Source organism: Hermetia illucens, chromosome 1 (assembly GCF_905115235.1).
Source record: "Hermetia illucens chromosome 1, iHerIll2.2.curated.20191125, whole genome shotgun sequence".
Lineage (NCBI taxonomy): Eukaryota > Metazoa > Arthropoda > Insecta > Diptera > Stratiomyidae > Hermetia > Hermetia illucens.
The window spans coordinates 171,673,969-171,686,846 of NC_051849.1; the positions used below are offsets into that span (position 1 = coordinate 171,673,969).

At 40.6% G+C, this 12,878-nt stretch overlaps 1 long non-coding RNA gene across 1 annotated transcript in view; it reads right to left on the bottom strand.

Moving 5' to 3' along the window:
* Positions 1–12,319, bottom strand: part of LOC119646347 — a 28,171-nt gene extending 15,852 nt beyond the window's left edge. The window contains exon 1 of the long non-coding RNA XR_005248725.1: positions 11,145–12,319. This is a non-coding gene — a long non-coding RNA (uncharacterized LOC119646347). The remainder of the gene's footprint in view (positions 1–11,144) is intronic.
* Positions 12,320–12,878: the final 559 nt, after the last annotated feature.

The following is a 12,878-nucleotide window of genomic DNA, read 5'->3' on the forward strand; positions in this document are numbered from 1 at the left end:
GTACAATGATGTACTGAACGAGGGACAAAGTGGCATTAGTTGCGGTAATGTCGAATTACGCTTAAGTGAATGTCGAACGCAGGCGATGCGCAGGATACTTGCAAGTAAATTTCTCACCCCCGATGAAAAGGGGAGGAATGAAGCTGATTACCCTCGTACCCGGGGACACATAAACGCTAAAGGGATAATAGAGCTTGGATTTTTCTCTCCACGGCCCTGAAATTACTTTATGGAAGTTGTAAATGGAATGTGGCCACCACCATTATTACTCAGAATCTCCAAGCTTTCATCAATTTATGGGTGGGTAATTCTGTTTATAGTAAAATCTTCAATGACAGTGTTATTGGTTGCAGTTACTGAATAAATTACCAACATTGTTGGTTTATTGAAAAAAATAAGTTGGTTTAAATTATGGTTTGTAAAAGAAAAACCTTCTAACTTTGACACTTCATCTTTCAAGAAAAAAGTCCAATGATACCTCGCGTAAGGTATTTAAAAAGATGGCCGATTTAAACAGGATTTCAAAATGCCACTTCCGTTCCCATAAAAAATAATTTTGCTCATTCTTTTACAAAAATACCTCATTTAAAAAAAAAAACCAAAACTCCAACATCAAGGAGTATGGATTTTTTTCATTTTTACAAGTTGTCACTTGACGTTCAGTTTCGAGAAACCCTCTATATGTATATGGGACATACAGAAATCAGCCTCGTTTTCCACATCCGCTTCGTGTGTTATCAGTTTACTTGAGAGAAAGTAGAAAAGTGCATGGTATTTTTTATTTTCAAATATCCGTTACCAACAAATAAATAAAATGTTAGTCTTTTTCTAAGTTTATTTTATAGTTTCCTATATTTCCATAAATTCCTCCAAGTAGTTAAAAAACAACCCCCATATCGGGAGCTACGTAACATAACTGAAATTCTTTTCCAAGTCGACTGCTACTTTGTTAAATGTGCGAACTTTTTGCACATCTCACCTATCAACATTGAAATAGCAAGCGTGCAAATTCGTTAAATTCTACAGATTCTATTTCCATTTTTTTCAAAGTCCATTCGTTAGCAAACGAGCAGAGAAATGCTTCCACATTTGAAATTACAGTCTTCGCTGTTATACCAGTTCAGAGCATTGGAAGACCACAACGAAAAACTCACAAATTTCCTGTTGTTATTCACATTTAATGCTTTCAGGATACGGAGTAACACGCTTCCCGGAAATTTCCTATTCGCAATTTGATATACACAGTTTATTTTCAATGAAATTCCTTTAGGGTACTTTACTCACTCCCTCACTGTTTGATTTACAGGACATCTCCCATCTACGTGTGTTCATAATGAAAATTTGCCAATAAGTTTTCTGATTGCAAAGGAAAGTCGTCATACTCCTTTATTGTGGAAGTCATTGGAAAACTGGTCAATTTTAAACATTTATCATTACAGGAAACCTTTATTTTTAGATGCAAACTCATTGGCTATCTATCAGAGGATGAGTACGGATACACTTGAGATGCTACAGGACTGAAACATTCTCAGGAAAGAAATAGATATTCATTTTCAGTTTTCATTTTATATACCAGATTTTGGTTATTGAAGCAGTACTTGATCATTTGAACAGCAATTCAGCAATTTAACAATTTATTTTTAAATTTTCTCAGACGAATACATCAATTAAACTTTACAAGCAAATTGCTTGGAAACGTTGTCTTACAGAATATATCTGCGAAAACACAAATTAGCCATAGCGAAATAATCGTGTTAATGGCTCATAAATTCTCAACTACCAGCGAATTTGCCTTGTTAAATTAATTAGTAAATGCAAAATTGTTCCCAGCTTCTGGTCGTCCTTTGACAACTTATTTTGGCAAACACCCTCCGCCTCCAAGCAACCCGAAGTAAACTACGAAAATCAAAAACGAAGAGGCTCCTCTGAAAGTTCAATAAAACAAAAATTATGGTTTGCTTTCAATTCGATTCCGCATCTTAGTTTATGCCTCCGCCCACCGGCCAAAGCGTAATAATTTATATTCATTGTCGGCAGTGGACACCAGCATTTTCTTTAAAATACGACCAGGGATGAGAAAAAATGGATCCTTACATTTTTGGCGACTGATTTCCTTCTAGACTAACTGCCGCATTCAGTTTTCATATCTTAACTGTTTGTTGGTTCATGTCCAGTTTCTGGGTTTTACGCTCAGTGATTTCGCCGAAGCCGTCTTGTCCTTCTTCTGCTCCTTCCGTCCACTTGTTCCTTGCTCAGCTTCATAATGTCTGTATGGAAATGTGGACCAAAGCTAAATGCATTTTTCCCTCGGAAGTCAAAATAAGAATAGTCTGTCCACTGTGTTTTCTATGCGGAATCTTTAGCTCAATGTCTTTAGTGCAGAATTATGTAAATAAATCTGTGAATTAAAAGAAAGACGACCCTTTGTATCTTTTGGCAAGGGTAGGAGACCAAGTGAGTGGGGATGACACCTTATTTTCGTGGGTGGTATTTTATAGGTTGGCTAGTCACTATCGGAGGTCATAATTTTCTGGCAGATTTTTCTTTTCGTGGCATTTATTTGGACAACGATTTCCCTTTTTTCTTGGAGTGGTAAGCAGGTCATTCTCATAATTGCATTGGACTTGGGTGTTCGATAAGGGTAGTGTTATGCCAGTAGTCTCAATCCTTTTCAATTTATAGTAAATAATGGTTCCGTTGTTTTTTTACTCAACGAGGTAAAATATTGCAGAGCAGTTTCCAAATTTGTCTCAATTTTAATTCAGAATAAACGAATGCTACCAATCATTCTGAAGTACGACGAAGTATTAGTAGATGGAAATGGAATGTTTGGCGAAGAGAAGTCGTATAATGCGTCCGTCTGCTTATCCTTTTGCAACGCATTTGGTTGATTTTTACTTGAGAGGAGGGAGTATAGTTGCAGATAATTTGCATCTTGTCTAGTCGCTGAGAAATTTACATGTAATTTCTAAGAATAAGGAATACAAAATACATAACGGAAATAAAATTATCATTAAGCGGTAAAAGATATCTTCAACTGTGACTTTTCGGGTTGATTACTTGTGGAGTGAATAGAAGAAAAACATTTCTACGAATCAGCTGCACTGGCCTGGCCAGGTTATTATGCAAAAAGGAAAGAAAACATTGGGACGTAGTTTAACAACCATTGCTCTTTAAAAGTTTTATTATGGTTCTCATGTTCCCTTTCCTAAAGGATAATAAAAATTCCTCCCTATAGTCCTCGGATTCATTCACAATACTTTTTAGCCACCGATAAGAATTCAATTTTTTCCATGCGAGATCTCTGCATTGTAAAGCCAGATCCTTGGCAACTCGCTTCATTTTTGGAACAGATATGACTGTTGCAATTATGCTCTTTTTTTTGTGGATATTCTCCTTCTGCTAATACAATCCCATATTTCTCCGTCTGGAATTTGGTTCCCATTTTCGCGGTCGGGTCAGTTATAGAAACGGGTTTCTCCACAATTCTCCCGAGCCCGATCCGTTTTGTAAGGCCGACCCGTTGGTGACCATTATTAAGTTTCTAATCCCAAACGACTCAAGGCCATTTTTCACTCGTTCCTTGCTTAAGGGTTTGCATAAAACAACGTCCTACAATCCGCTCTGACAATCAGATGAGAGTGAATATCGAAGCCAAGACAGTCCTCCGCAAAACCTATAAGGGCGAAATGGATGCCGCAGCAGTCATCCTGGAGATGAAGCATCAACAAATTATCTTCACAACTGCAGAGACTTATCACGAACTCCGTGGAGTGGAGAAGCGACTTCACAGACGGAAAAAGGAAGCCTGGGAGAACCAACAAGTCTGTGAGCTAGAAAAGTACAGGGAGCAACCGCACCGCACCGCGCGGAAGTTTTACCAACAAGTCAGCAGGATGAAGCCTTATACACCTCGGTGTTCATCCTGCCGAGACAAAGAGGAAAATCTGATTTTCGACAGAATGGGCATATTGGAGGGATCGGTTAGGTACTTTGATGAACTTCTCAACAATCAGCGTTGAAGGGGCGAGTTGGAGGTCCTGCCAACTGAAGACGATGGACAAATATTGCCACCATCAAGCATAGAAGAAATAGTCCGTGCGCATTCATCGGCTTAAAAACCATAAGTCGCCAGGAGCTGATTGAATCACAGCGGAATTGGTTAAATATGGAGGCGCCCAATTACACCAAGTGGTTCATCAATTTGTGCTCAAGGTATGGGACAGCGAATCAATGCCTGACGATTGGCAAAGAGGCATTATCTGTCTCATACATTAAAGGAGGATACCACACAATGCAGCAATTATAGAGGTATCACGTTGCTGAGTACCATCTATAAGATATTCTTCGCTATCTTGCTAGGCCGGATAGTCTCATACGCCCAGAACATCATTGGCTCATACAAAAGAGGCTTTACTCCAGACAAATCAAGAACAGATCAGATTTTCTCTCTGCGGCAAGCAATGGAAAAACTGTTGGAATATGGACATCAGTTGCACCTTCTTTCCATTGACTTTAAGGTCGCCTGTGATAGCATAGCCACATACATTTCACCGAAAATGATGTTAAGCTGACAGCATAGCCTTCAGACATTTCACCGAAAATGGTGTTAAGCTGACAGCATAGCCTTCAGACATTTCACCGAAAATGATGTTAAGCTGATTTGCTGATTTGAATAGTCATCTTTCCCAGGCTTAGGTATGAAGGCTACCATAACCTGCTGCCAAAAGGAAGGTACATAGCTTAGAGCAGAACATCCATGAAAAATATTTCTTAGAAGTTGCTCTAATTGCTCTATACTCTTCTTTAGCATCGCTAGGTAGATGCCATCGATGCAGGTGCATTGAAATGTTCAAATGATAGTATAGCAGCTCACGCCCTTTCATTGATAACAGCCACTCCCACAGTGTCCCAATTCCCCTTACAACACCTTCGTGTTGAAAGGTTTGTAAAAACCGGCAATTCTCTTCCCCCCACTTCTGGTACCTGTTTTTCCGGGTAGTGTCCTTCCAAGAGACTCTGTGTAGATGCAACTCTGGACTTCATGAAAGTTCCATCTTTACCCTTTCACTTTTCAGTTCTTTACAGTATGCTCTAAAAGAGTTTCATTTCCAACGCCTTACGAACCTCTTATATTCATGCTGTGAGTTCAGGAATTTGAACCAATCTTCTTTCTTATTGCTTTTGCAAGCAGGATTTAGAAGTCGTTTGGTTGATTTCCTGAGTCTTTGCAGTTCTTGGTTCCACCATGGAACCGTCTTGCCGTGTTGGCTTCGGGAAAAAGGACAAGCCTCTTCAAAGCACTCTAAAAGTGTGTGATTCAGAGTTTCCAATTGATTTTCTATCGCCAAAGGAATCCTTCGTCTTCTAGGGAACTGCATTTTGTCGTTAAGAAGTTCAGTGCACTTTATCCAATCCATTTCCTAAGATTCCGTCTTTGTATTACAGACTGTTCGCTTGAAATAGTCAGACTGAATTCTAAGTAACGGTGATTTAAAAGTGAGACTTCATCTAGACTCGCCAGTTCCTAATCAACTCCAACAACTTGAAGTGCAGATTGTTAGGTCAATTTCTTCACTTTTTCTTGGCCCACGAACGTAGGGGCGCGCCCTACGTTTGCGGTCATCAGACCAGCTTCTCTCCTTTAGGAGTTTGCTACTGCCCAACAAATATGCTGAACGTTCGCATCACAACCTATTAAGAGTTCAAGGCCACTTGGTTCTGCATACAATACCAGATCGCTTATGTAGTTCTTGTGTCGGCGGAGGACACAAGGAATCATAGGGTAAGTAACCAAATGCAACTATGACGTTTCTCTTCTTACCATTGACCTGGTATTGTAAGTAGAAGGCAACAAGATCCTGTGAACAGAATTTTCTCAGCATGGTTGCCTCTAACAATTTTGACATCAAAACACAGGTCCTCGGTCACGAGGATCTTTCATCGAAGAAGATCTTAGTCCACTTGACTGATCCAATACCACAGAGTGTGTTAAAACGGATCCATGGCTCTTGAACCAGAAATATATAGGAACAGTCTTGCAAGTTTGCCAGCTTTGCCGTTAGTAGATAGGATGTGGCTGTGGCATGCTGCAGGTTAATTTGACTAACTCTTATGTTTGTAGACATAAGTGTAGTCTAATATGAAAACCGCCTCCAATTGAAAAGTCTGTTGTGTTCAGTGTGGATATTACCGGGGTTATCAGCTTGTCCTCACCTTCCTCCTTCCACCGAAAGTACCGCTTTCTTGTGTCTGATTTCTCTGGACATCGTCACACTTGGTGGTATAGAGACGCCCATGTGCTCATTACCAAGGAACTTCGCCTTCTTTCGCAGTGCATTCCGTTGTCGTCGGCTGGGAGCCCTTCCAAGTTCACGGTGTCCGGGCTGCATGAATCTGTTTCCACATACCGAAATTAGACCAGCTGCGGTTCTGACAGGCAAGCCTGTAGTTCCTTCTCCTTTGCGCCTAAAGTTCCCTTCTGCCAAGCCTTCCTCCTCCGTTTTTTGGAATAGCTAGGCAACAGTGTCACCGTAGTCAGGTTTCCAGTTCCTCTGATTAAGAGAGTTGGTGTACTATCCTTCCTGACTGATCGCGTCGTAGACACCGGCCTATATTACTACAACTTTATGATTCTAGGATGATCTTAAGAGGGGTTTCCACGAAATTACCCAATAATATAGTAATGTACTATTATCTTTATTTGATATTGGTATGAAAAGCATTTTGGGGCTTAGATGTTCTATAGAAGCCCCGTCGTAATTTTTTCACGGTATTCCGTTGGGTAGTTTCTGAGAATAGCCGTGAAATGAGTGATAACTCACTAGTCCTCACACTTCCCCCTTTTATAATTCATATAAAAATCACATAAGCTTCGGAAAGCACTAATGGAGACCCCACATACCTTTATTTGGTAGGAAAAAATGTAATATCCCATCCCCCCCCCCTTTTTTTGTATGTATGGGACCCTTCCCTCGCGCTTAAACTCAAGGCGGAATAATTTTACTAACTGCATGAGTTAGCATTCATAGTTTCAACGTTATCGACAAATTACGTGTTCTGCGTGCGACGGACGGAAGGATAGTCAGATTAAGAACTGATTTCAATTAGGTTTTGTTTACAAAAAACCTAAAAAATGGTTAAGTCACACAAATGGATTGATGCTATATTGTATATTCAAAAATAGTTGAAAAATGATGATAATCATTACAATAATGGAACCACACTGTAGGCAATTTATGTATTTATTTACAGCGCTAATGCAGTTCTCCTGAAAAATTTCACAAATTATTGAATGATTTTGCAACATAGTCTTAATAATAAGTGGAGCTTTTTTAGATCTCTCAACGAATCCCAACAAAGCGTCCAGACAGTACAGTTTTTGGTGACGGAAGCGAAAGAGTATTGGGGTGGACTTTGGGGGTTACCCGCCCAGCATGCTGTGCATGCTGAGTGGATCACCGCCGAAGGCACCCGCCATGCCAATACGCCTGGCATGCATTTTACAGATGTTACCAAAGAGGAAGTTCGACGAGCCATAAACAGCTCGAAGAACTGGAGGGGTCTCGATCGGGTGCAGAATTTCTGGTATAAGAAATTTACCAGCGTACACAGTCGGTTGGAACACAGTATAAATAAGGTCATGAGTCGGCCGCAGGAATTTCCACCCTTCCTCACTACGGAGATTACCTACCTTAACCCTAAGAAGGACACGGTGTAGGACCCCGCGGACACAAGACCGATTACTTGCTTATTAAACCTCTACAAATTCATTACGTCGATTATTAGTGGAAGGGTCAATGCGCACCTCGAGACCAACAACATTCTGTCCGAGGAGCAGAAGGGCTGCCTAGTTAGGTCAAGGGGTTGCAAAGAGCAACTCATTATCGACTCGGTAGTTGTAGGACAAGTAACTAGACGCCAAAGAAACCTTCCATGGGGACTCATTGAGCCCCCTTTGGTTTTGTATGGCAGTAAACCCCCTTTCATGGTCACTGAATGATGCTAGAGGGCATGGTTTCGCAATAAATTATGGCCTACGTTCTCTACGTGAGAACTGACACACTTGATGTACTTAGATGACATCAAGTTGTATGCTGGTACTGACGAACATCTTAGAAGTTTGTTGCGAATAATAGACACGTTCAGCCGTGATATTCGGATGGAGTTTGAATTAGACAAGTGTCGAATCCAAGCCATCCGCAAAGGTCATCACGAGCCGCATGCCGAACATCGCATTGGCGACCTCCAGATCGAAGCTATGACCGAGACAGACTTCTACAAATACCTAGGAATTGTGCAAGGAACCCATGCTCGAGTTGGTGATCTGAAGGACGCTCTGCTGTCCGAATTCCTGCGACGTGTAAATCTGATGCCGAAATCGCATCTCTCGGGGAAGAATAAAATAAGCGCGTTGAATGTATTCGCTATCCTTTCACTGGCCTATGCATTCGGAATATTGCCGTGGACGAAGACCGATTTGGAAAACGTCCAGCGGCGGATACTGACAACTATGTCCAAATTCCGAATGCATCATCCAAAGTCTGCCATGGAGCGGATGAACCTGCCTTGTGACATCGGAGGTAGGGCGTGGTTAACGTGGCGGCACAACATTATCGTCAAGTCGACTCGCTGCGCGCTTATTTTTACAGCAAAGAGCAGGCGAGTCCCTCACACGCGGCTGTCTGTAAGGCAGACTGTGGGCTGACGCCACTTAACTTGAAGGCTCGATATTTCAATCCTCTGTGTGGGGTGAAGTCAGAGCAAGAGCGGATCGATGAATTGAAGTCGAAGGCAATGCACGGTAAACACGTGAATTGTCTTTGGCAACCATTTGTTGATTTGCATTTGTCGAACAGATGGCTGTGCGCTGGGGAGCTCTTTGTTGAGACGGAGGGGTTTACTCGAGCTTATAAAAAGCTCATCATGAAAGAACGGGTGGAGGACGACCAATGCAGAATGTGTGGTTCGGCGTTAGAGACGTTGGACCGTCTCATTTCTGGCTGTACTGTTATGACACCGGTGCAATGCATCACCATGCATAATTCTGTATTTAAGGTTATTCATCAAAACCTTGCATACAAGCACGGGCTAATCACGGGAACATGTCCGGTTTACCGATATAATCCGCAAGCAGTACTTGATAGTTCTGCTTACAGCATATATTGGGACCGGCAAGTTCTGACTGATAGCCATACTGCACATAACAAGCCTGACGTACTTTTAGTTAACAAGACAGGTCGCTCCGCGTATATAATTGATGTTGCCATCCCCCATAATCGCAACAACGAACAAAAATGAGCCATTGGTTCGGGAAATCGGCGTTTCGAGCGGATGGTTGTAGTTCCCATAATATTGTCAGCTACAGCAACCTAAATATACCTAAATCCCTCGCGACTTCCATTGATATTATGGGACTTTCGCACAATCTGGTTCAAACCATGCAGAAGTACACCATTCTGCATACGTGCTCGATGTTGCGGGGAGTTCTCGACGGATTCTCCTATTGGCCTACCACCAGCCACCAGCACCAGCGCACATTTAGTTTTAAAGTAGGTAGGGTCGTCCGTGCCTAAATGCTTGGCACTTAGTGATAGTATTAAGTAAAATTCGACACTTGCCAAGATTGTGACAACTCGGAAAATAATAACCGTTGGCGCAACAATCTATATTGTATCAGGGCCTTGAAGTGTGTTAGAGCACTTCATTCAAGATCGTAACGGTACACTACAGTAGTACACTGTAGGCAATGTGGTCAGCATTACGCTCGGCCGAGATTATTACCCTGATTTGACTCAGGTACTCATTCACAGCTGAGTTGACTGGTATCCGACGTCAAATCTCAATACAAATCCCATTGCCACCAGTGAGAATTGAACCGGCACCTTCCGTACGAGAGCTATCCGGACACAATATTATAGGATTAAATTGCTCTTGGTAAAACCTAGTATATTAGACTGAATGTGTAAGCAAATGGTCAATGGAAAAGAGTTAAAACCATACACAGCTTCTACAAGAAATATTAAGCAGAATCTTGAACATCAATAAGTTAGGGTACTTTAATGTTAAATCCCTTTCCTTCAACGCATTTAAAGGTGGACAGTAGAATTCGGAACGACTGATGCACCAATAGAAGAAGCGGCATTGATATATGTATGAATAAGAATTACTTTATTTTAGTGTTTTTTTAAGGGCAGTGCGTTGAGAGAAGTTATAATTAGAGAGAATATTCACCGAACAATCTTTAATAAAATAATCTGGGAAAACTAAAGTAGATATGGGAAGGAAGCATGATCACTTTGGAGCAAAACACGAAGTCGAAGTGAATAGTGAAAATATTTCAATTTCCGGAGCAAGAAAAAAAGCAATTTATACATACATATAATCTCAGAATAGAAGGAAAAATAGATATATCTCCTGGTAATCATGAGATAACCCCTTAATATCTAGAAATCCTGGCACATTAACTAAAAGTTTTAAGTTGACTCATCAATAATAGTCTAAAAGATTAATTAAAGAGAGAAATCTGGTCACAAGAAATCTAATTCCAAGTCCAGATTATATTCTGTAAAAATTATAACTTCCACACATTGCATTATTCATTTAAATTCAAAGCACTTCAGAGAAAAAAACGGAACTCAATAACTAGACCTAATTAAAAACCAAGAGATATCCAGTTTTCCAGAGGTCCGCAATATACACAAATACTGAAAATGGGTTCGAACTATTCCGGTTTTTAATATTATTAAAGTTTTCGAAAAGGAAGAAAGTTATTATGACCAAATCAAAACCATAAATATAATATACAAATCAAACACATTTCAGCTAGTTTGGATTTCGAAAGTAACCGACTAGTAATAAGTAAAGGAGGAGAGGATTTGCAAAACTTGCTGAAAACCGTAACAAAATAGGTTGCTCAAAGCAAAATGCTTTCAAAGTAGTCTCCAAGTCGAAAATTAAGGAGTTGCAATTCATCATGAGAAATAAATCATATTTCCATTCCAGGAAAATTGAAGGAAACGCACTCTGCGCAAGTACCTTCTTAAGAAAACAAAAGACTTGGAAAGTTGAAAAAGCCAGTAACCTGCTTTCCTTATCTGAACACATAAACTCTTTTAGTGGTAAAGAACAACGTAGGTACTCACCTGTATTTATTCTGTTTAGAAATCGGCTTTCCTCCACTCATTTTAGATAGATTCTCATGCTCTAGGTTGAAGCATTTAAATCGGCGCTTTGCTGATAGAAGCACAATTCTATGATGAAGTTAAATTAAGCTTTCATGATTATTATTTGCTATATTTTAGGGGATTTCTTTCGGTGACTTGCATATTATCTAACTGTATTTAGATTAGGTTTACATAATTTCAGATAGCAATGCGATTACGTATAGTTTAAAGTTATTTATTAGCAGATTTAAAGTCACTATTGTTTGTATCTTATTCTTAACTGGTTTTCGGTTACTTTATGGGATCTGTAGCTACTACGATTTACTACCAATTCGAAGATTCGCGATTGGGTAAAACTGTTAATTCAATATGCACTAGACAACTAACTGAACTATTTCCAAACACTTAGTACACAAACATCTATTTTATCATATTTTATTGCTGGTAATGTAACTGGCTTTCAACTACTAGCTTTACTCGCTGTTGGAGTAATTTGATGATGATCCTTTGGTGCAACGTATCAGGCATATCCCAACGACGATAGTTTGGCGGTTAACACTCAACTAGCGGTAGACCAAATATTGTTGATAAATGGTCACGGTGTGGGCTAATAACCGTGGTTGGGATCTTGGGCCATAGCCAGTTGGCCGGCTATAGGCAGCAGGAATACAAAAAGAATTCTCGAGCTCTTGAAGAATGTCCACGGGAACGAGGTGAGTAATTGTCTTCCGCCTCCTTCTTAAGAAGCTCCTGGATGCGTTGTCACCAAATTGGCCATTCCATTTTTACGTTTCTTTGGGCGCTGATTTTTTTCCTTGGATACCGTCTTAGGCGCCGCCGGTGTCCAAGTTGGCTAGTGGCTGTTTCTGGCTATGATTTCTGGTTGATGATGATGTAGAAAATCCGGTGGTTGCCAGTCGTCAACAGCAGGAAGCCAAAAATTCCCAGACTTTGACTTGGGAGCCATAGCCAAGATTCAAGATTTTATTTGAGTTAACGATTCTTTTGCTGGCTGGCTTCGACGACAACGAGAAAATTTTTTGGATGCGTCTCAACCGTGCCCGAAGGCACGATTGCAACGCACACGTTGCCCGTGCCAGAAGCGGCACAACACTGCACCGGCCACTGGCAAACTATTCGCAAACAACTGGCTCCACTCCAAAATCACAAAACGGCCCCCAAATGCCCCTTCGAGTGTCGTGCTTCTCTTTCCTCATAATAGTATCTAAGATTTTGCCCACATCCGCCAAATGAAAACATCCTATTGTTGTAGTAACTCGTGGCCAACACGTATGGGAAACATAAGCTCTTTTTAGTTGCCGCTTAGCTTTGGAGCTCTCCGGTGGAGATACAATGCACATGAACATGGACGCGACGATGTGCAATCTCACCACGACACCCACAGTCGGGAAAATCCCATAACTATGAGAGTGTTTACTTTGATTCGGGAAAATTGTGCGAAGCTGTTAGTGTTACTAAAAGCACTCAATTGTACACTAGGCAGAACTTTTTTCGAATCACATCGATGGTGACTAAAGGAGTGAATAAATATGGAAAGGGATTAGATAGTCTGAAATCTTACGCTAATGTCGCATTTTTCGAATCTTTATAGTCGAAAAAGAGATTATAGTATAATGTATTCATTATGGCCGTATTTGGTTTTTCTACATATTGTGCTTTCCGATATTAATGCATATATTAAAAGAAGAAGTA